The sequence below is a fragment of the Notamacropus eugenii genome, chromosome X (assembly GCF_028372415.1).
Source record: "Notamacropus eugenii isolate mMacEug1 chromosome X, mMacEug1.pri_v2, whole genome shotgun sequence".
Lineage (NCBI taxonomy): Eukaryota > Metazoa > Chordata > Mammalia > Diprotodontia > Macropodidae > Notamacropus > Notamacropus eugenii.
Window position 1 is genome coordinate 71,107,101 of NC_092879.1, and position 24,146 is coordinate 71,131,246.

At 43.4% G+C, this 24,146-nt stretch overlaps 1 long non-coding RNA gene across 2 annotated transcripts; it reads left to right on the forward strand.

The window, feature by feature from the left end:
- The first annotated feature begins 1,702 nt into the window (after nucleotides 1-1,702).
- Nucleotides 1,703-23,901, forward strand: LOC140515479 (uncharacterized). Of its 2 annotated transcripts, none has more exons than XR_011971043.1 (4): nucleotides 1,703-2,042; nucleotides 12,636-12,722; nucleotides 13,615-13,699; nucleotides 23,645-23,901. It is a non-coding gene; the product is annotated as an uncharacterized lncRNA (long non-coding RNA). The 2 variants fall into 2 exon arrangements; XR_011971044.1 differs by lacking the exon at nucleotides 1,703-2,042 and adding an exon at nucleotides 9,125-9,400.
- The last annotated feature ends 245 nt before the right edge of the window (nucleotides 23,902-24,146 follow it).

Sequence of the window (24,146 nt, forward strand, 5' to 3'; positions counted from 1 at the left end):
ATTCCTTTCCAATTGTGGGGATCATTACCTCTTCTGAAGAATAGCCTACTACTGACTACTCAGTCCACACTGAAACCTAAAGAGAGTTGTCATTGGGTATTTAATCTATAAACAGAATTTCTTTTGAAGGAACTGTTCCCAGAGCATGTCAAGAATCAGGTTTGTACATATCTATGGCTCTACCCCAATGCACATTTTAGTCTCTCCAAGTAAGGACTATAGACCAATCCACAGGTTATATATCTGATTTCCCTAGAAAATGACACTTCTGCCAACACCTTTCAGACATTGCACTTCCAGTAACAGCAATGAAAATAAACAATGCATGGTAATCAAGCATGAAAAGCAGATGAGGGTGGCAGTGTGTGGCCTACCCACAATTCCTCAAAGTTGAGCAGACCTGTTGTTGGCACAGCTCACATGTCTATGACCCTGCAGTGCCCTCTCTGATTAATATTTAAGAGTGAAAGAAAATGAAGTAAAATGGAGACCAAGGTTAAATACAGTCATTGTTGAAACTGGAAAGAAGTGGGTGAAGAAGAAATCTGATATCCCTATAGAAGAAGGGGAGGGGGGGGGAAGCAAAAAGGAAGGAAACAGAAAATGTTAAATCAATGGCTCATGGTATTATATGACTAATCGCCTCCAAGACGAGCTTGTTTTGAAGATGGAAATGTGTTCTTTTAAAAGTCTTGTCTAGGCAGTGAGCAGGACAGTACTTGGCATGGAGGACCAGGTTGCCCAGTCTATGTCAGTGGCCAGCCTTGGGAGCACCTGATGCACCTGTCTTCCCTTCATCCTGTCCTGGTGGCACAGGTGGACTGGTGGAGGGGGCAGCGGGGAGGTCAGGCTGCGATCGCGTGCTGCCACCCTCCCTGCTAAGAACTATGGTCAGCGCCCAACTCTTGCAAGCAACGCATCGTAAGGTTTGGAAGGGGCTGCCTCGCGGCTGCCGCCTTGCGCGTGCAATTAACAAGAAGTGGGGTGTTAAGAGTCCGGCCCCACTTGCTCAGCGCTCGTCAGGTTTCAATGTGTGCCAGTCGGCCGCTGGGCTAGAGGCCAGGCTCGATGGCAGGGACCAGCGGGCCGCCTTGACAGCAGCCCTGCCCTCCCGCAGCAACCAGCCCTGGGCAGCTGAGCCAGAGCCTCCTGTCGGTGCGGGCGCCAGGTGCAGGACTGGAGTGACTGACTCTCTTTCCCAGTGGGGTCTCAGTTCCCTCCGGGGTGGAGGTGGGGGGTCTGGCCAAGGGCCGTCCAATGCTGCTCTGCCGTCTCTGAGCCGGCCCTCGCGCCCCAGAAGGGGAAAGCCCACTGCTTGGGTCCATGGCCTCGGGTTCCCAGCGCACCGACGGGTGCGGCCCCAGGGCTAAGGAGCCCCGGTCTACCCCCATCCCCAACTCCACGCCACCCTCTCCCAAGTCCCGGGGAGTTGCAGCCTCTCGCCACCGTCACCAGGCCCCAGCAGGCGCGGCACCCCGGGCGGCCTCCGAGGCTGCCGGTGGCCTCGTGCTCCCGTAGCCTCCCCGCCCCCCTGGGGTGCTGCCGGCGCGGGCTCCCCGCGGGCTTGGGGGGTGGAGGGGGAGGGCACACGCGCAGGAGGGCCGGAGAGCGCGCAGCGGGGAGAGAGAGGGAGGGAGAGAGGGAGGGAGGATGGGCGGGAGTTAGTTACACAACCGGTCCGGGCAGATTACGTCGCAAATGTGGAGTTTCATAAGTAAAAACACTTGGGCAGCGGGGAGCCCATTTCTTGCCTTCCCCCCCTCTCTTTCTCCCTCTCTTTCTCTAAGTATTTTTCTAAAAAAGGAGCGCCCTGTCGTCCTGGCCCCGGGGTGCCCGGGCTTTGTGACAGTGGGGCAGGCAGGACAGGGCAGGGGGGCCGGGGTAGGGGGGAGAGGTGGGGGCCTGTTGCCCCCCTTCCCCTCTTGCCATGTGCCCTTAAGACACGGGGAGCCCTGCCTGGAGTCTCAGAATCCCTCCCTCCCTGGCAGGAGCCTGGCACGAGACTAAGAGCTACCGGTGCCCGCCCGCCCGCAGCGCGCTGGGTGAGTAGCCCCGCTCACGCCGGGCAGCCACGCACTGAAAGGAACCCGTCTTGGGGCTGGGGAGTGCCGGGAGGGAGGGGGTGAAGGCATGGGGGCAGAGCCCCAGAACGTCTCAAGGAGAAAGGGCTCTTGGGGATCCGCTGGGATGCTGTTGGCTAGCTTTCCTCTTGTAATGAAAGGCTCTTTGAAACGCAGCTTGAGTGTGCCTCTGTGACCACTCAAGCCCATTGTGTGTGCTTTGCTAAAAAACTCCACCTTCTTCTAAGGACCGGGTTCAGCTAGGGCTTGTTGGGCAAGCTCAAGTCATCCCCCTGTTCTTAGTCTGGTAGCAGCTCCCCAAGGGTGGCTTAAAAGTTGGAAGAGAGCAGGCATCTATCTCAAGAACCCTGACTGGCATGTTTAGTTAAGCAACCACAGCAGCAGCAGCAGAAAAAGAAGAAACATGGGAGCCCAATCAATGCTGCAGCTTGAATCTCTCCAGGAAATCTGACAAGCCAAGACACTGCTATGATATAGTCATCTGTTTAGCTTGAATCCCCTGAGAAAGGACAGGAAGCTGAAGGTGCTGTCAAAGGCAGAGTTTACCTTTTTGTAAGTTTTCCAGTAACCATATTGAAGTATGGGGCCCCGATATTGGCAGAGTTGGATGGGATTAGCTAGCACAGGGTTGGGACTAGTGTGATGGGTAGGGGTAAAATGTCAGGAAAGCCATCCATATGATGTATTCTACGTTTGGTCAGCTTCCGTGAACCCCCAAACATCAGGCCTTTGGGAGCTGTATGATAGCAATGACTTTTTAAAGACTCCCCTGGTGATTTCTGAGAAGTCATTGAGATGATGAGTTGCTAACATTGGGATAATACTTGAGTGTGCATCGAACTGGAGGGCATGTGACTAGTTCATGGCTGCCTAGGAACATCTACTCTGGTCTAACTTCATAATGCAAACCTAGCATGTATGCTGGGGTTCTAAAGAGTAAACCAATTTAGGAGAAGCCCTCTATTCTAGTATATGGAGATATGGAACTGGTGTTAAAATGGTTTTATGTTTTTAAAGTCGTGGTTTCTGAGAATTTCTTTATTTGAAAAATATAAAGTAAATGTGTGTTGGGGGAAGAGGGGAAGGAAGTCAGAGAATACTCAAAATCAGAAGCATTAAGATTCAGCCTTTCTCAGCCAACATAAGGAGTGGAAGATATTCTGGGCTTGGAAGCAGCTTGATTTGTCTGTGGGCTTAAGAAATAGAACTTTTTGGATTTAACGAGGTCAGATGATCTGTTTGCATAGCCAATGGAGTTTAATGAATTGCTATTAAATGACTCCCCTCATGCAGCTGAGTTGTAATAATAATGCTAACTCCCATTTACATAGCACTTTACAGCTTCCAAAATGCTTTTATGTAAATGTACTCTACATACAAGGAGCCCCCGCTTTGCAGCAGCAGCAGCAGCAGCTTTCTCTAGAGGTCTGGAGGTGAAAGTCCCATAAAAACACACGCCACCGTTGTGAGTCGGGCACTCCAACAGGCTCATGACAAGATGCTACTTAAATGCCTTCAGTTGCTTGGTGTTGTGTTTAGTACTTTCAAAAATGAGCGTGAATCCACTTCTGGGCTGTGCAGAGATGACACACTAGGGTGATGCTGTGATGAAAAGGTGGCATGTGGTTTAAATGTGGTTTGCCTGTTGTGAGCAAACCAGTGAGAGCTGGTATTGTCCTACTGTACTTTCACAGAATTTTCTTCTCTATACATGTTAAACGCGAAATTACCAACTTCACTTGTAAATTTTTCACAGCTGGAAGCAAAGAGCTTAAAGGTAAAAAGGTTGTCCTCTGCATCCAATAGCTCAAGCGGTGAGCAGCAAGGGAGAGAAAATGACAATGTAGTCCAATAAAATATAGTTCACCACACCCTTTATGGCTGTGCCCAGGGATCCTGTGGCTGAGTTTGTGTATCACGTATTATTAAGCCATAGGTAAGTAATACTCTACTCTGAAATATGGCCTGTGAAGCTGAAGGCAAGTGTTGTTTCTTTTGCACTCCATAAGGAAAGCTGGTCATTTTCAAACTACCCAAGAGGGAAAAAAAGGTGATAAACCATGAACCCAGCTGTTCTTCTGGTCACATCCTCACAGAATCAAGGGATTCGAAAGAATGGCAGAGAAAATCTGTCTAATCTCTACCTAAGACCATCCTTCTGAATAGATATCACACACACACATTATTCCAAAAGTCTTGGTGTAATTTTAAGCTATTAACGCTTAAAACTGTACTGAGACTTTTGGGACACACACAGCTCTCCCCCTCCACCCCCGTATGTGTGCAAAATTTGTTCTATAAAATGACAAACAGTGAGCATTGTAGATCTAGGTGCTTTTTATTTGCCCAACAAGATGAATAGGTAGCTCATTAACGGTAAACTCATTTAACTCATTAACAGTGGTAATACTTGTCCTTTTCATAATTGAAGTAAAGTGTTCAGGCCAGCATAGGTACTCACCTAAATATGTATGGAATTGGATTATGCACTATCTCAATATTTAGAGGAATATGGTCTCAGAGAGGAAGGAACATGGAATGTGGGGAACTGTTAACTAGCTGTGTGACTTGGGGCAAATCAATTCCCCTTAAAAGGAAAGAGTTGGGTTAGAGAACCTTTAAGGTTGCTTCAGGCTTGAAATGTGATGACTTTGTTCCAAACTTTGGAGGCTGAGATCATCTCCATAGGATGGGCATGATATTGGATATTCTGGAACCGTTTATTTGACTGTTAAATCAGTGTGTTCGTAGGTACCTTTTACAAGAATCTACACCTCTAAATATTCTTTGGGAGGGTTTGAATGTGGCAAGTTAGTGGAGTTGCATGGCCCCTACTTTTGGGTCATATAAGCTCCATAGATGATACACCTTCATTCCTTTCATCTTACTGATGAGAATTGCCCTCATTTAGTCTTTTCTCACTCATGGGAATGTTAGTTCCTTGGATGTAGGAAGTTCAGGTAAGAGCAGGATTCCCATCCACAAAGGAGGTCAAATTCTCTGCCAGTAGGATCCTCATGCCCAGTGGGGGTGTAGTGAAAAAACACTGGATTTGAAGTTGGAGGATCTGGGTTGGAATTCTGGCCCTGCTGTATACCTGCTGTGAAATCTTGGGCACAATTCCTTTGCTTCTCCAGGCCTCAGTTTCTTCACTTGTAAAATGAAGAGGTTGGGCTAGACAACTTTGAAAATCCCTCACAGCTCCAAATCTGAGATCCTGGAATCATGTCCACAGTACTGAAGATGTATAGAAAGGCATGATTTCTTAGGGATTAAAATGATCTCTTGCTTGGAAAGCAAAGGGCAGTATTTTGGAGTTTTCCTGGAATCAAACAGGTACTGTATTTGAGTAGCTGTTCTCATTAGCGTGAGAACTCTTGGTATGGAAACTCCTTCTACTAATCCATATCTGCAATGTCTGTAATTTATAACGTTAGAGTTGCCAAAGGGATGCTTAGGAGGTTAATGCCCTTGCTTTGACTTGAATACAGATCTTCCTGGATCCAAGTCCACCACTCTAAGCACTGTATTTCAGGGACCTATGGGTAGATGTGTGGAGGTTGCCTTAAAGTCTTTTAGAGATTGGAGGCATGTGAATAGTAGTAATTTAATGATCTCACTTGGGTAGAGAAAGGTAGCTCTGTTTCTCAGGGGTTATGTCGGTAATAAATAAGTTTAGTGAGCAGAGCCTCTTACCTTGGGCACATTGATCAAAAGTTGACAGTGTAGAAACACTTGTTTTGACACTTGGCAAATTTTTTCTTTTTCTTTGGCCAGAAGCTTCATTTTTCTGAAGCCAATCCTCTCATAAGTTCTCAGTTTACTCAATGATGGTTATGAGGAATACTATACTCGGTAATTTGAGATGGGCTTCTACAGTATGATTCTGACTCAAATACAGCTCACGTCCCACCAGGAAAAGAACCATGAGCAGACTGTTTCATGAGCTTTTTTTGCTGTTCACATTCAAACCAACTACACTGTTTGTCTAATGAATAGATTGTGTTTTGATCAGCAGTCATTAATGGTCACTAATAAGTTTACCTGGTGTCTGGATTGCCTAAATCATGCATTTCATAGGGAAGAGTCAGGAGCAGCTCACATTTTCATACGGAACACCTGTAATCATGGTAAAAAGTGTTGCTTCAACCGACATTTGCCTTTGAAATTGAAATGTAAACTGAAGGGTAATGTATTAATTTACTAAATATTCTTGTGGCTTCAGCTCTATACAGAATTTTCTCAGAATAATCCCCCTTTAAGGGAGGAGAAAGAGGAGGAAGAGAATGGGGCATTGATGTAGCACTCAGAGCCCTCCTGCACACACACACACACACACACACACACACACACACACACACACACACACACACACACACACACACTCTCATCTGCCCTCCTGTTTGCCCTGTGTTCAGTCCCCTTGCTCTGTACTTTACCTGTCATTTGATTTCAAACCAAAGCCTCATTGCTCCCCCCAAATTGTGTGCACCTATACATGGTCTGGCCCCCTGTAGTTATTTGTACAAGACCTGATATCAGCCTCTTTTGCAAATGGTAAGAAATAAAATGAATGAGGTAGCAGAGAACAAGACATAGCAGCAGATGGTGTTGCTCTAGGAAATGAACCAGACAAGTAGGCTGGAGTCAGCTCAAATCCTCCACCTCCAAGTGGCATCTTCTTCAGCTTTGCTATGTTACCTCTCCTGCTATTTACAAGTAGGCTGGCAAGATAATCCTCAATCGATTTCTGGTCACAGAGTCTCAGTCTCTCTCTTCTCAGTCCATCAGCGCTACTTTTAAAATCCTCCCAGATACACACTCACACTTAATAAAGGTTTGTTTGCTTTGTACTCGGTCTCTGAACAACCTGATTTCCTCATCTTGAAGTCTAGGTCACTCTATTAGGACATAAACTATGTAGAACTTTTAAATGAAGTAGGATTCAAGTGAGAAGCACAACAGTTTCTATCCAGACAAGCTAGAAACCCTCTCCCTATATTGTGTGTCACTGAAGTGGAGTTGGCCAACAATTTGAGACAGTGTAGGGAGGGAATCTGGAAATACTCAGTGGATTGGATTTCTTGCACGTTCTCCGAGAACAAAGTTGAAACCTTTCATGTGAAGTGTGACCCATGTGGACCATAAAAGCGATTTGAAGGCGATTATAACAGATGGGTGTTCTTAGGTGTGAACTAGGGGATTTGGAGATCCATTTAATCGTTAATGGAGTTCTGTCACTGGCTCTGTCCTGAATTAGCAGAATAAATAAGAATTAAGGAGAACATTTTAAGTGACGAAGTCCACACTTTCATTCAGGAAATAGAAGGCAGCTTTGGTCTATCTTTTTCATCCTGTCACACCATGACTAATTCTTTTAAAAAAAAAAAACTTTGCTAAAATGATTTCTTTAAAAAAGTCTGCTTATGTGACCTTGGTATTTGGGTCAGAAATCAATCCATTTTTAGTGATTTATTATAAACTTATTATTTCACATTGCTGCAAGTAATCAGCATTTCTTGGTGACTTGGGGGAGGGGAGAGGATGGGGGATCAAATCTGGGATTTTATTGGCAGAGAGAACTTGCACGGAGGGAGCTCCCCCTATCATCGAAGTTCAGGGACTCCTCTCCTCCTTATCGACTTAGGGGGCTGCTTTAGGCCCTGAGAAATTAAGAAGTGGAGCTAGTCATGCTGACTCTGAGGCACCTCTGCCCCAGAATGGGCCACTACCTTTCACTAACTGTCTCTTGAAGTAACTACTTACACCTAAAGAAATTCATTTCAACACCTAAAACAGTTTACCTTTGCCATTATCCCCTCTTGATCTCTAACCCATTCATTCTCACTCACTTTTCCACTTATATGGGGTGGGGGTGGGGGGTCTGGCTTGACATTTTTTTTCTTTTCATAATTTATTTTTTTAAATTAATTTTATTTATTTTCAGTGTTCTACAATAACTACCATATAACTTAGATTATTATTTTCCCCTCCCTCCCTCCCTGAGACGGCATGCAATGTTGTATAGGTTCTACACATACATTCCTATTAAATACATTTTCACTACAGTCATGCTGTGTTGAAGAATTAAAATGAGTGAGAAATCATCTAACAAACCAAAATGCAATACATGCACACACACACACACACACACACACACACACACACACACACAAATGATCGGCTACAATCTGTGATTGAATTCCATAGTTCTTTCTCTGGATGTGGAAGGCATTTTGCCTTAGAAGACCATTGGGAATTTTTTTTAAGTCCTTGCATTGCAATGAAGTTCCAAGTCTACCAGAAAAAGCTCTCACACACTGTGGTCGTTGCTGTGCACAAAGTTCTCCTGGTTCTGCCTTTTCATGATTTCTTAAAGGTCTTTCCCAATTTCTTCATATTCCTTGGACTTGCCAATCTTGACTACATGTCGTTCCATCATCATGTTCTTAACGCACTTTCAAAGCTGACTTGAATCTTTGCGTGATTTGATTTAGCAAAGCAATCCTCTGATAATTTTCCTTTTGTACTTGGGTTGAGGCAGTGTAGTCTAATACAGGGAGAGTCTGGTTCAAGACTGGATTCCAGAGAAAGGAGTTTGACCCCTAATGGCATTTTACAGTACATGGAGACAGGTCACTTTACTTTGCTATCCTTCGCTAAAAAATAAGGATTAATAACTTCCCCTGGTGAACTTCCTTATGGGGAATAATTGCAACAATTACAAAATTCTTTAAACTCCTTAGGAAAAAATATACTAAGTAATAATGAAAGACTTTATTATTAAGTAAGAAAGTCTTAGGGAGGTGACTTACTATGACTCCAAAATCACATTGCTCAGGTCAACAGTGAGCCCCAAATTTCAAATGGGCAGTCCTCCGGGACATTGCTGTTGCCCCTGTGATGGCAAAGTGCCCAGCTTTGGGGTAGGAAGGAGCCTGCCACTCAGGGTCTGGATAGGTACCTTTTTGGTGGCAGTTCTGGAGGCTGGCAATTATCTGGCCTCTTGCTCTTTAAGCTGCCAGTCTGATTTGCTCCCAGCTGCCTTTGCTTTACTAAACAGGGCCTATTTAGGCATTCTTTTGACTTGGATTGTCAGTTGAATAAAGAACAACACCAGACAGAAGCCTTGCATTATGGAGACTGGGCTTTGAAAATCTTTCTTGCCTTAAATAGGGACTGGGATAAGTGGACCACCTTTATGCAAATTCCATTTCTTTGTAGGACTCTAGGCTTGGAAGGAGTGACTACAGGCCATCTTGTTTGGGGGCTGTCATTCCAGGCAGACAGCTTTCTGTCTTGTGCTGGAAATTTTCCAGGTAAAGGTAGTCTGGGAAGGGGGAGGGGGGTCATGGAAACTTCTCAAAATGACTTTGTAAGATCCATTCTTCAAAGTGAAACACTGACAAAGAAATATGTTCTTTAAACACGTCTGGAACGCTTCAGGTTTTATTTAGAAATCAATCAAATTAAACAGTTCCATGGAATGACTGTACACAGGTTGATGTGTATGATTCTAGATGGAATGTGATGAACTCTTGTTGCCTATATTATGGGGTGACTGGACAATGAGGGCCCAGTCATCCCCCCTCAGAAACTATCCAAAAGAAATGTCCATCTTCGCTCTCATTATTTCTTCTGAACTCATTTGCTCCCTGGTTCTAGCACTATTCAGATTTGTCTTGTTAAGGTCATTGCTGACTTAAAACTGGCTAAAGCTAATGGGTTCTCTCCATAATTCTTCCATCTTTGTGAGTTTTGACCACCTTGGCCTATCCTCTCCACTGGTATTTTTTTAAGTACTTGCTTGCTAACTTTGGCTTCAGGACAGCATCTCCTCCCAGCTCTCACCGTATTTCTCTGGCCACTTCTTTAGTTTGGGCTTTACTGGCTATAATTTGCTCTCTACATCTATTAACTGAATGTTTCTCCCCCTTTCTCCCCTCCCCCAAGGTTTATCTTCTCTTTCTATTGTCACTCCTTTGGGGAGTCTATTGGCTTCTGTGAATTCAGTTACCACCTGTATGCAGATGCCTCTCATGTCTGCATGTTCAGCCTTGACCTCTCACTATCTTTCATGCTGATATTCCTCACTTGAGTAGGGGTCATCCATTCTGGAGTATTCTATTGACAACTAAAACTGAGCACATCAAAACCAAACTTCATTATCTTTCCTGTTAGAACCTCATGGTATCCTCATTTCCCATCTGTTAGTGGCATAACTGTCCTTCATGTTCCCCCAGACAACCATGGATTCACTTTTGACACCTTTAAAACACACTCCTCCCAAGGCTTTTCTGACTGATTCTACTTGGCTCTGGCCACTCTTGTTTTTCTCTTTTTTTCTCTATTTTCTTTGCCATCTTCGCCTTTATGAGTTCATTGTGGGTTTGACTCTTTGTGTTTTCCAAGTTTTTTGGTTTTGTTTCACTTTCTCAATTATCCTATCACCTTCTTCTATCCTGTTATCTAAAAAGACAGATCAGAATAATACATATTTGTTTTTGATAGGTTTTATGTTCCTAACAGTTAGATTCCCCGCACTGTGTTCCTCCCCTCCCAGAGATTCATTCCCTTATAACAAAGAATTTAACATATATATTTTTAATTCAAGTGACTTAAATTTTTGAATAATTTTCTAACTTCTATTCTCATTGAAGCAAGGGTAATAGTAATGATTGGAGACACCTGGGGGGACATAAGACCAGGATTTGGACTTAGTGTCATGGAAACCATATCATCTTCCAGTAGCAATTCCCCAAAGTACTTAATATGTCCAAGTGAACCTTTTAAAGGGGTTCGTTGAATTAAGAGTACGGTAGCTAAATTTGTTCTGCCTTCAGTTCATTATTAGCTTACCTCAACATCAGCTTATCAGGTAAACAAACTAGATAGAATCATATTGGAAAATCTCATGGCAGTATTTCAGGCTTTTGAAATGTGATATTTTCTAAGCATGTGCATTGCAAATTTAATTGATTTGAGTACTTGAGAATATTGCAGATCACATTTGGAGACAGCTTTTATTAAAGACACAATATATGAGCATCACTATTAAAATTCATTTCTTTCTCTTCCAAGAAACCTGAATAACCACTTTGGGCAGACTACTTTGTGTAATTATCATGGTCCACAGGAAGCATCTGTGTGTTGCTGGCATTTTATTTGCCACCCCACTCCCCCATTATTTCTTGAAACACTTTGCAAAATAGCCCATTTTCCTTCTACTTTTAGTGAGTTCATATTTTCTGAGTGGTCATTATATGGTAATGGTCACACTCATAAGCACTTTAGTGAATTGCTGAGGAAGAAGAGGGCATAAATTCGGTGACATTTTCGTGACAAAGGTATAGGGGTTCAAAGTGTTTCAGGACAAAACATAACTTAAACTCTGCTTTTAGAGGCCAGGGAGGGAATCTGGCTTAACTGCTGTCATAGCATGCCCAGAATATAGTGCCCTGTACAAACAGGTAGCAATATAAAGTAGAGAGTTGGCTTTTTATTATGTAAATCCCACCCAAAGTTTCTATGGTGAGTGGGGTTATATTCCTGACTTTAGGCTTGGTGTTATCCTGGAAAGATGAAAAAAAGGGAGGATTGACCAAACCAGAGGGATAGAGCTGAGTGTTATTCACCTGGAGAGAAATATATACCTAGAGAGGAATTCTGGACCCTAAATCTCTCAGGTGACTTTGGGGAACTACTTCCTGCCTTTCACCTATCGATGTAGCCTTGCATATTTCTTGCAAGATGTTGTGCTCAATTTCACACTGTCTGGCATCAAGGGTTGTTAGGACGTAGAAGCAACTAGCCCCCAAATCCCCATCTAAAACATCCCCTCATCCTGTCAATGCCCCCAGTGGAACTATGGCATACGAACTAGAGGGATGATGTTGGGGTCATGAATTGGCTCAAATGGGCCAATCCTGCTTCTACATTTCCTTGGTGTGTGTCCATGGGTGGCTCACCAAATTTCTTTCACCTTTGGTCTCTTCATCCATAAAGTGAGAGGTAAAAAATACCTCGAGTGTCCTCTTAGTCTCATAGAGATTTAGGGAAGCTCCTGTGGGATGATGTTTGTGAATAGTTATATAAAGGTCACTTATTTAAATCTAGCCTCAGATACTGACTAGCTGTGTGACCCTGGACAAGTCACTTCACCCTATTTGCCTCAGTTTTCTCAGATGTAAAATGAGCTGGAAAAGGAAATGGCAAGCCACTCCAGTATCTTTGCCAAGAAAGTCCCAGATGGGGTCATGAAGAGTAGAACATGATTGGAAAATGACTGAACAACAAAATAAAAATGCCATTTATCGTCATTATTATTGTGGCAGAAAGTGAAGAATTGGCTCTGTAAGAGGCCCACTTTCCAAGCAGGAAAATTTTCAACATTGCTTACCTACTTCTGCCATAGCAGGTGCACCCAGCCCCAGATGGGGGAATTGGAAATTAATCAAAGACAGGTTACCATGAACTTCTCAGGACTGATGGAAGGGAGTCAGATTGTATGTTCTTGGATGCTCTTTGACTTTCTCCTTCCTTTCCTTCCTGCAGGATTCTAGGGGTGCACAGGAAGGAAACCAGGAATTGGAGACCTGCCTGCTCCCAGGACACGGAGCTTGGGATTCTTGGTTGTGCTGGGTGAGTTTTTACAAGGTAGCCCCAGATCGAATCAGGAGATCACCTGCTTTCTAGGGAGACTAAGTTTATGGTTTACTTCCAAGTTTGCCTGACAGGGCAGACTTCCTGACTTGGAAATTGACCTCATTTCCTTTTTAAAGCCGAAAGCACTGTACAAATATCACCCTTTCATGGGAGGTTGGTTGGTTGTTGGCCTTCATTCTCAAAGAGGACCAAAATGACATCACTGTGCTAAAGTCAAGTTTTAATGTGACTGACTGTGGCTGACCAGATCAGTATGAGCTTGGAATGCTCTACCACAGATTGGGCACAGATAGTCCATGTGACCCTTTGGGGTGGGGGAGAATACTCCAAATCTGTGCATCCTGCGTTTCCTTTGAGAATTGTTTCAATTCTGCTTTGCTCATAGAGCACAGCACCTTCTCTGATAAGGGCACGCCATGCTGAGCAGTCCTGTGCCTGTGTCTCCCATGTCACACAATCAATTCCAAAGTTCTTGAGAGAAACCTTGAGAGTGTCCTTGTATCGCTTCTTCTGACCACCATGTGAATACTTGCCCTGTGTGAGTTCTCCATAAAATAGTGTTTTTGGCAAGCGTACATTTTGCATTCGAACAACATGGCCAGCCCATTAGAGTTGCGCTCTCTGAAGCATAGTTTAAATGCTTGTAAGTTTAGCTCGAGAAAGTACCTCAGTGTCTGGTACCTTATCCTGCCAGGTGACCTTCAAAATCTTCCTAAGACAATTCAAATGGAAGCAATTCAGTTTCCTGGCATGGTGCTGGTAGACTGTCCAGGTTTCACAGGCATACAGTGAAGTCAGCACAATGGCTCTGTAGATCTTCAGTTTGGTAGTCAGTCTAATACCTCTTCTCTCCCAAACTTTTCTTCAGAGCCTCCCAAACACTGAGCTAGCTCTGGCAATGTATGTGTCACCTCATTATCAATGTGTACATCCCTGGAAAGTACACTACCAAGGTAAGTGACTTTATCTACAGCATTCAAAACTTCTCTATTTGCTGTAATCCATGGTTCCATGTATGGGTGTGTGGCTGATGGAGCACATGTGTTTTCTTGGTATTAATTGTTAGGCCAAAATTAGCACAAGCAGCAGAGAATTGATCCATATTTTGTTGCATCCCAGCTTCAGATGCTGCATTGAGTGTACAGTCATCTGCAAACAGAAAATCATGCACCAACACTCCCTCCCTCATGGGAGGAATGGGCTTCTTGAGATGCCTTGGCAAGCCTCATGAAAAGTTCCACTTTGACACACAAGGCGATGAGATGACCAGGAGCCCAGCCTAGAGGCAGCCAATCATTGGTGTAGACAACAGGGTCCTTCGTTGAATCCGGGCAGTTCACTTGAGTGCTTATAGATCCAGTAGCCCACACTTGACCCTCTTGTTACCTGATATATTTGGAAAAGTTCTACAAAACCAGCATTCCTGACTGGCTTGTTGAACCTTGTTGAACAGGGCTAACATACCTGTACCATACATAGCAGGGATAGAGGTTTTCAAATTCTCCCCTCCTTACTTACCAATTCACTCAGCTGATGAAATACACTCATTTTTTAAAACCTGTAGCCACAATATGAGTAGATATTGTGTTGTTCAAATAGCATAGAACATCGGAATTAAATCAAAGATTCACTACTTGAATCTCTTAAATCACCTTTGCCAACAAAGCCAACCCCGCCCCCCCCACCCCATTTTTCCAAATCGGTGGTTCTTCAAGTATGGGTGAACTTGGTTCACTTCCTAGAGGTAGCTTTCAGGAGAGTATCTTGTACAGATTCTTCCTCTAGGCCCACAATCTGTAATATCTTTATCCCTCAACCCTCCTAATGAAGCCAAGTAATGTCCTTGACTTTCCCTAAGTGCCTTGGACAGATTGTAATCAAGAGTGATGAAAAATTGAAAGAGGCTAATGAGAAATGAGGCAGAGATGGAGGCCCTCATATATGGGGAATGGCCACTGCTACAGGCCACACCTATGTTCCTATCTTGTTGTTTGTCCTTCGTTCTTGAAGAAGACCATGACATCAGGAAGGTGATGTCATGACATGAAAGTGAATTGGATCTAAGTGAGGCAGGACGGTGCAAAGTCACCAGTCTCACTCTCTCCTCCAGAGCCATCTGAGTCCAGTGGCAAGATATAGATCAGGATGACTGGAGATGGCCCTGGAAGCAGTGGGAAGCCGTGGCCTTATAAACCTAAGGTCTGTCCCAGGTTTCAGTTTGACTGAGGCAATGCCCATTCAGTTCAACCTAGAGAGCTGGAACAGAGGCTCTAGCTCAAAGATTGTCTGAGTCTTTACCACCTCCAAATGGAAGGTGGTTCAATGGATAGAATAGTAGAGTTGGAGTCAGGAAAACTGAATTCAAATCCTGCCTCAAACTCTTACTAACTGAACAATTCAGTTGAGCTCACTCAGCCTTGGTTTCATGATCTGTAAGATGGGAATAATAACAGCACCTACCTCACAGGATTATTGGGAGGATTAAGTGTGATAATATGTTAGCACTTTGCATACCTTATGGCACTTATTAGTGTTATTATTGTGGCTAATAATGACAAATAGCTACCACAGTTGGGAAAGTGTTCAGCAAAATAGGACGTCATTTCCTCCAGGTGTTTGACCCTTTCTCTCTCTCATCTTCAGTCTCTCCCCAGATATTGGCTTCTTCCCTCCTGCCTCCAAACATATCCAGATCTTCCCTAGCCTTAGAAAACCCTTTCACTTGACCCTGCCATCAGAACAAACTCTCATCCTAGAATCTCTCCCTTCTTCCACAGACAAACTTGAAAAAGTTGCTCAATCTCAACACTTTCATTTCTAATCTCGTTGCCTTCACTTCCTCACCTCCCACTCCTTTTTTATCTGTCATTTGATTTTATATTTTAATAATGATTTTATATTTTATATTTTTATTCATTTTCTCTCCCCCCCCACTTACAATTTAAAAGAAAAGAAAAAAACCCACTGAACAAACATATGTAGTCATGCAAAATGAATGTCCACATTGCTGTGCCTAAGTTTCTGTCTCATTCTGTGCCCTGACTCCATGCCCCTTGGGTGGCATAGTTCATCATCAGTCCTCTGGAATCATGGTTGGCCTTGATTTTTGTCAGTCACTCACTATTTAACCCCTTGCAGTATGGCTTTTGAACCCTCTATTGGACCAAAATGACTCTCTCCAGGGCTGCCGATGATTGCTTAACTGCTAAATCTAATGGTCTCCCCTCATTCCTCACCCTTCTTGACCTTTCTGTAGTATTTGACAATATTGATCATCCATTCCTCCTTGGTACTCTGTCTTCCTTTGGCATGGGTTTCCCCCAGGACTCTCCTATGGGCCTTCTTCTTTTCTCTGCCTTGGTGAACTCATCTTTTCCCATGGGTTCAATGATTATCTCCATGCAAATGACTCCAGAGTCTTATATCTAGCCCTCATTTCTATCCTGAACTCCAATCCCCTAACTAAATTTGTTTGCCAGATTTGACATTCCATCTCCCATCCCCAAGTCTTTGCACAGACTGTCCCCATACCTAGAATGTCCTCCATTTTTACCTTCACTGTAGAATCTCTAGAAAACACAGCTCCACTGCCACCCTGAGTATCTCTCTCTCCCATGCTTGGAATGCCTTCCTTCTTCACTTCAGTCCCTGTGAATCCTTCATTTTCTCCAGGGCTCAGCCCAAATGCCACCTCCTACACAAAGCCTTTCTTGCACCTACCCATTGCTATTGCTTCCCTCTGAAAGTTCTTTTATATCCATTTTGTGTGCTTAGGCAATACAGCTGCTAAATGGGGCAGCTAGGTGGTTCAGTGGACAGAGCACAGTACAGGAGTCAGGAGGACCTGAGTTCAAATCTCACCCCAGACACTTGACACTCACTAGCTGTGTGACCTTGGGCAAGTCACTTAACCCCAATTGCCTCATCCTGGGTCATTTCCAGTCATCCTGATGAATATCTGGTCATTGGATACAGATGGCTCTGGAGGAGAAGTGAGGCTGGTGACCTGCACAGCCCTCCCTCACTCAAAACAAAGTCAAGTGCAAGTCATGTCATCATTTCTCTGATGGCATGGTCTTCTTTGGTGACAAAGGATGAACACACACACACACAGCTGTCTGTCTCCCCCATTAGAATATAAGTTCCCTGAGGATCAGGACTGTTTCACTTTCCCCATGTAGGTCTTTCAAGAAATGCTTATTGAGTGAGAAGCCTTTCCTGATTCCTTTCCCTAGTTGTTAGTATTTTTTCTAGCCTCAAGTTATCTTCTGTTTACTTATCTATGTCCATTCTGTCTCACACCAGTAGAATGTAAGTTTTGTCTTTGTATCTTTGGTACCTGCTTCCAAGCTTCCCTGTTTCTATTGAAGACACTGTCTGAATCTTTGCTCCCAAAAGGTGACTCGTGGGACAGAATGGTGAGCTTGGAGTTGGGAAAAACTGAATTCCAATTCTGCCTCAGATACTTAGTAAGTGGGCAACTTACTAACCATCTTCCTAGTCACACAACCTCACACCATCCATGATGTCTCGCTCTTGTTCACCCCACATATTCAATCAGCTACCTCATCGCATCATTTCTATAGCCTCAGCATATCTCCCATTCATTTCCTTTTCTCTACTCACATAGCCACTACCTTAATTTAGGCCTCCCCACACCTCTCACTCAGATGATTGCAATGGCCAATAACTTCCTAACTGGCCTCTCTGCCATTCCATCTTTTATATATAGCCACTAGTGATTTTCCTATGGTGTAAGTATGACCGTGTCACTCATCCAATAAACTCCAGTGGCTCCCTATTACCTGAAGGATCAGATATCAACTCCATTTTTTTTTTCAGATAAACTCTTTACAACCAGCCTTTCTAGATTTATTACCCTTACTCCTAGGGTATGTGGGATGTTCATGAGGACTAGCCCCTCTGGTGTAAGGGCTTGCTGAGCCCTTTTCAGGGCTGCTCTTTCACCTTCACCCAGTTCTCATCTGTGGCTCCAAGAAGTTATACAATGTGCAACAGCCACACCCTGGTAAAACCTTCTCAAAAGAACGGCTAAACCAGGTTGAGGGCAATCAACCAGCCTCAAACCCATCAGTGAGTAAGGGGGGTGTCTACCCCAAGCATGTTAAAACTTCCCCAACGGAATGAGTAGATGAGAACAATTTGTTCCAATGGCCACAAAGGCAGTTGAAGCAGGTGCTGTGGAATGCTTAGAGCTTAGACATGGAAGACACCAAGATCATCCACTACATCCTGGGCCATCGCCAGTCATCTTGACTTCTTTCCTGCCACTGGACTTTGATGCCTCAAGAAGCGAGAGTAAGGCTGAGAACTTTGTGCAGCTCTGTCTCACTTAAATCCAATTCTTGGCCAAGTCAAGATATTGCCCCTTTGATGTCTTCGGGCCTCTTCAAAAAGAAAGGGCAAACAGCAACAGCACTTTCTCCCCTCCATGGTCCAGTCAAACTGGCCTTTTTTTGTTGTTCCTCCCATAATACTTCATTCCCCCTTCCATGCCTTTGCACTGGCTGTCCCCCATGCCTGAAATGCCCTTCCTCCTCACTTCTCTGTGCCTCAGAGAATCCCCTTTTTCCCTTAGGATGCAGCTCATTTGCCATCTTCTGCAGGAAGACTTAGGGGCCCTTAAACATGGGAGTTGTTAATTTGTTTTAAAAAGATTTCAATATAATTGATTTCCTTTGTAATTCTATGTATTTTATGTTATGAATTTTAAAATGTGATTCTGCAAAGGTCTCTACCAGACTACCAGAGGGGTGGGGTGGGGGTCTATGACACAAAATAATTTATGAAGCCAAGCCTTAAATGGTCCCCCCACCTTCTGGAGCCTTTCTTTGTAAGGCTACTTTCTAAAGGTTTCTTTTGTATCTGTTCATATATTTTAAGGGAGGAGGTTCTCCATAGTCTCACTTGATGTGGTTATAGAAGGAAGTCCCATTTGAAGCTTTGAATGTGTAAATGAGATGCGTCTGTACCCTGATACCTTTGTGAGCTAAATATTGTATCCCCTGATCTAACAGTCAGCTTCTTGAAGGCGGGGACTGTTTTGGCCCTCCTTTGTGTTTGTTGACTAATTGCTGTTGTCCTTATACCTTCAGAACCTAGCACAGTATATGATGCACAATAGACACTTAATAAAAGCTTGTTGTTTGACTGACTTGATGCCTCCACGAAGCTATGATCTCTTCCACATGAGTATTCTCTGCTAGGGTGCAGGTTGCAGCACATTTATGCCTTCTCATCCTGTATGACTTTTAGCCATGTTGTCCAATCAGTCTTCCATGCAACGTGGAAGCCCTTCCTTTAAACCTCTAGTCATTGCCTGTGTATCAGTGGAGCAAGAGCTTGCTCTTACCTCTCCCTTCATGACTGGCCCATCTCCTCACCCGGGCTACTTACTGCTTTTTGGCACTCTCCTTGGAGTAGCGCTTGCGCGCAGGTCATCAGGGATCATTGCTTCAGCCTCTCCACATCCACCATATGCTTCTCCAGTGGCCTTGGGGAGATCTGTAGCTTTAATTCTTCAGAGACCGTGATACTCCATAATTAGCAGCTGTGTGTTCGTCCTTCGTTGCCGAAGACCATGCCATCAGAGAAATGATGACGCGACTTGCACTTGACTTTGTTTTGAGTAAGGGAGGGCTATACAGGTCACCAGCCTCACTTCTCCTCCAGAGCCATCTGAATCCAGTGACCAGATATTCATCAGGATGACTGGAGATGACCCAGGGTGAGGCAATTGGGGTTAAGTGACTTGCCCAAGGTCACCCAACTAGTGAGTGTGAAGTGTCTGAGGTGAGATTTGAACTCAGGTCCTCCTGACTCCTGTACTGGTGCTCTATCCACTGCACCACCTAGCTGCTCCAATTAGCAGCTGTATTGGCTAAGCAGATGAATATTGGGGTTTCAAAAGTGGACCTTTGTTTCACTGATGAACTTGGGGCATTTTAAAGCATTGTAAAGTCTTTCAGATGCGATCCAGACTTTTCCTTCTATTCAGTCATGGGTCCAATTTATTGTCTAACTCCAGTGTCTAGTCAAGATAGATATACTGATGGACCAGCTTTAGAGGCTGTACATCCCATTTTATGTCAGAGTCTGGAAACGAGGCACACTTTGTGACTGTGGTGGTTCCTTTGGTTTCCTGGACTGAACTCTGATGAGCAATGTTGGACCTCATTTAGTGGTCCTACAAAGTCCCAGGACATGTTGAAATCAGTACAGTTTATCTGCCAACCAGACCATGTGCAAGAGGTCACCTATAAGGAATCTCTCTTCAATGTGGATTGTTAACTGGACATTATCCATGATGGCGGCAGGCACCTTTGGCGAGCATTCATCTCCCTCTTTGATGTCACCTTTGATATTGCATGTTATTAAACAGTCATCCTTCCCATTGGAGTTTTCAAAGAATCTGTCCAGTGTGGACTTGCATGGGAGACACCCACCAGTGTAGAACAGCTTTTAAGGAAGCATTTTAAAGATTTTGCTCTTTTATTGTGCACAATCCTTTTGTCTTTCTGTAATCAAGCCCATCAGTCTTACCTCTAATGATTTCCATTTGACTGATAAAGAATGTCTCCCCTCTCCAAATCATCCTATTCATTTTCCTCTAGTTTTTCTTCTAATTTGTTATTGATTTTGATCTTTTCTTGGCAATCTGATTGTGTACTCAGGTGATTTGGAAATGACTCTCAGCTAGGGGGTGAAGTGCTGGACCTGGAGTCAGAAAGACTCTTCTTCCCAAGTTCAAATCCAACCTCAGACACTTACTACCTATGACCTTGGGCAAGTCACTGTTTGCCTCAGTTTCCTCATCTAGCAAAGGAGCTGGAAAAGGAAGCAGCAAACCACTCCAATATTTTTGCCAAGAAAATCCCAAATGGGGTCAAGAAAAATCAGACACAACTGAAAAATGACTCAATAGCACCAAAAACAACTCACATCACTAACCAATCTTTCTTGGTCTGAGTTAGATACATCTTTATCTTTGGTGACATTGTTTAGTGCTCACTATCCCCAAGCAACTCCCAACTGCCTTGAAGAACATCTTCATGAGATAGAGATGAGAGGTATCTACAGAGCCTACAATCCTTTGGTCTCTTTTGTTTCCTATTTTCTACCCTATTTTTACCATCCTTCACTATGCCCACCTTTGCACTGAAATCACCAAGTATATGTTGACTTAAATTGGACATTCGCACTGAGTTCTTGGCATAATTTCTCTTCCTTCAAATCTTCCGCAAGGTAAATTGCTGGGTAAGCATGAGCCCTGTAGTTTGAGGTGACTAAGGGTCCCATGGAAGGATGGTTATTTTTGCCTTTGGACATACAATAATCCTAATTCTGCAACCTCCGATATTTGTTTCTCCAAAGCAGACCTGTGAGCCAGTCTTCCTTTCACCTATAACTTGCTTTCATCTTCTGGTTTCATTTATAGCAAGAATGCCAAGATTGCCATGATTCAGTTCTCCAGCAGTATGTGATTAGCATTCATAGACCATCTAAAAACTGTCATTCTTTGTTCCCTCTGCCCCCTTTTCTGCCTTGCAAACAGTAGGCACTTAATAAATGTTTGCTGAGTTGAACTGAATCTTTGTAAGCATTAGAAATGGAATTCTGTGTTGTTCCATTCTGTTTCTGCACTGGCATTACTCAGGTAGTCGAATGAGATAGTATATTGCTTAAAGAGGGGAACATTGTTGATATCATGCTGAGGACCACAATGGGACTGGCTTTCTTTGTTGCCATGTGGGGCCTGTTAGCCAAAAGTGAACAGCTGGATTTGGTAACATAACATCTCAGGTGTGGGAACTTTCTCCAAATTTGGACCTTTGTCCTGGGGCATAGAAATTTGGTCTTTCAGGCAGCTGTGTACATTTTGATTCTCCAAAGTTTCAGCGTATATGTTTGCCTGCATAATATGAAGTTGCTTACTGGTGAAATTCCATGATGGCATCTGCCAGGAGGGTTCCAGACTGGATTGCAGGTAAGGCACAGAGGTGCTCGATATGTAGGAGGCAGAGATTTGGGCAAAATTTCTCCTTTAGCATCTATACAGGGGACACCATCATGCCATAAATAGAAATTTCAGCAGATTCAGCAGAGGCTGCTGCTAACTGGTACATACTTACTTCAGGAACAAGGGCTGTTGGTTTGGGGCAACTTTTGACAAGAATATTTCGTTCTTCCTTGATTCTTTGACCTTGGCATAGCAACTGTCATTCATAGGTATAAAGCAGAGATTTTTAACCCGGGCTCCATGAACTTTTTTTTTCTCTTTTAGTATTTGACAACTATTTCCACAGAATTGGTTTCTTTTGTAATCCTGTGTATTCTAGGCATCTAAAAACATGATTCTGAGAAGAGTCCCTAGGCTTCCCCAGGATGACTGCTACAGGTGTTCAAGGCCCAGAAGACGAACAGAACCCTGGTACAATAGCTGAAAGGTCCCAAAGGGTTTCTTCTGACAGATTCAAATATGTCCTTACAGGTGCCCAGTGGAACTTCATTGGAAGGCAAATATTTTTATTTTGCTTTCACATCTCTTCCTATGGAACAACACATCTGAGCCATCAACCCATCAATGGTCTTAGGACTTCCTTGCAACTTTGGGTTTGGAGTCAGGGAACCCAAATTCAAACCCCACTTCTGAAACCAGCCAGCTCTGTGAACTTCTAAGTTACCAACTTGTCCTCTGCAAAATGGGGCTAATAACAGTTACTATACCTGCCAATTTTAGCAGGTGACTCTGAAGCCCAAACTACAGAATGTATGTGAAGTGCATTGTAAACCTTAAAGTGCTATGTTAACATCACCCGCTATTATTGTCATCACTTGGTCTCTCTGCGTCTCTGATTCCTCATTGGACAAAGTGGGCTAATCAGAGTTACCTTGTCTAACTCACCAGGTTGTTATTAGAAAAACTCTTTATAGATCTGAAAGTACTATGAAAATGAGAATTAGAAGTCATTTAAATCATTTAAAATGATTTAATAGGTTTGCTGAGGCAACGGGGCTGTTACTCTGAGAGGTAAAGCAGATGCTTGCAAAGTAGCCCATAATATTGCTAGGAAGTCCCAGATAACTTCCTGCTTATCTTGTTTATTTTCTGATATCAGATCCGATTTTTTACAGTATTGTCCAAAAGACTTCCCTTCAAATTGTAATGGGACGTTATCTGGTGGTTTGGAAATGGAAAACACCATCATTTGGATTCAAAGGAATCCGTAGAAGACATCCATTTGTGGGATGTAAAAAAATATTGTTGATTCTGTTTTTAAAAAGTACGAGGGGGGTTTTGTATTCATCAGGCTGTAGGGCTAAAGAAACTAAATGATTGGATACATTCCCGGTAACATGAAAATAGGTGTGGAATGCAGTGATATAAGTTGGAATTCATACTACAAACAATGGCTTCTCAGGATTCAAATTCATGTCAGAACTTGATATAAATTGGGATAATCTGAGACTATTTTTAGAAATGATGTTCTGTGTTATGAAATATTGCTAACTGGAAAGTTTCAAAAGGTAATCTATTTGATTTCCCCTATTGTTTGTAAAACATTCCATTTGGGGCTTCCAGCAAAATGAAGCTGTTTCACACTCAGAGGGTTTTGCGGCAAATACAAATTTGGTCTATGCATATACCCATTTGTGATTCAGGATTTCTTTTTCAGTAAGGGTCTCTATGCTCTGTTATTTTCTCTCTTCTCGATAGGCTAACCCTAGGAACTACTTTAACCATGAAGATGACCAATTCTGGATTATCCATGTTAACAATATGGAAAAAGTCGCTAACCTAATGCAGCATATTTCTATTTCAGCTTCAGAGTGCATTATAACACCCCATCTCCTATTTTTTTTTTTTGCACCAACAGGTTTCCCTTGCTAAACACTTATTGCTTAAATATTAAGCTGAGCACTGAGAGTTACACTGGACAGCAGGGGGAAGACCAGACTGAGATGATGGATTTGATATGGCTAAACTTGGGAATGATTATATATCGCTTGGAGATTTATCTGTGTAAAGAGACGTACAATTTAGTCATTTGATAAACATTTATTGAATGTTTATTATATGGAAGGCTCTCTTCTCTTCTGTGTGCAAATAAAAAAAGATACTTCCTGCCCTCAAGGAACCTCTGATCTTGTAGGGTTAATAAGATTGTACATAGCTGAATAGAGATGTGAGTAAGAGAAGTACGCAGCACTACGAGCTCATGTAATGACCTTGATGCCATTACCTCATTTATCAGCCCACCTGTTTAGAAGTCCTGTTCATCCGCATCACTTTTCTGTATGAGTTTACTGACACAAGAACTTGTTACTCTGTGGATGGGGGCAGAGAGACTGTGCCTTTTGAGATGTCCATGTTCAGGG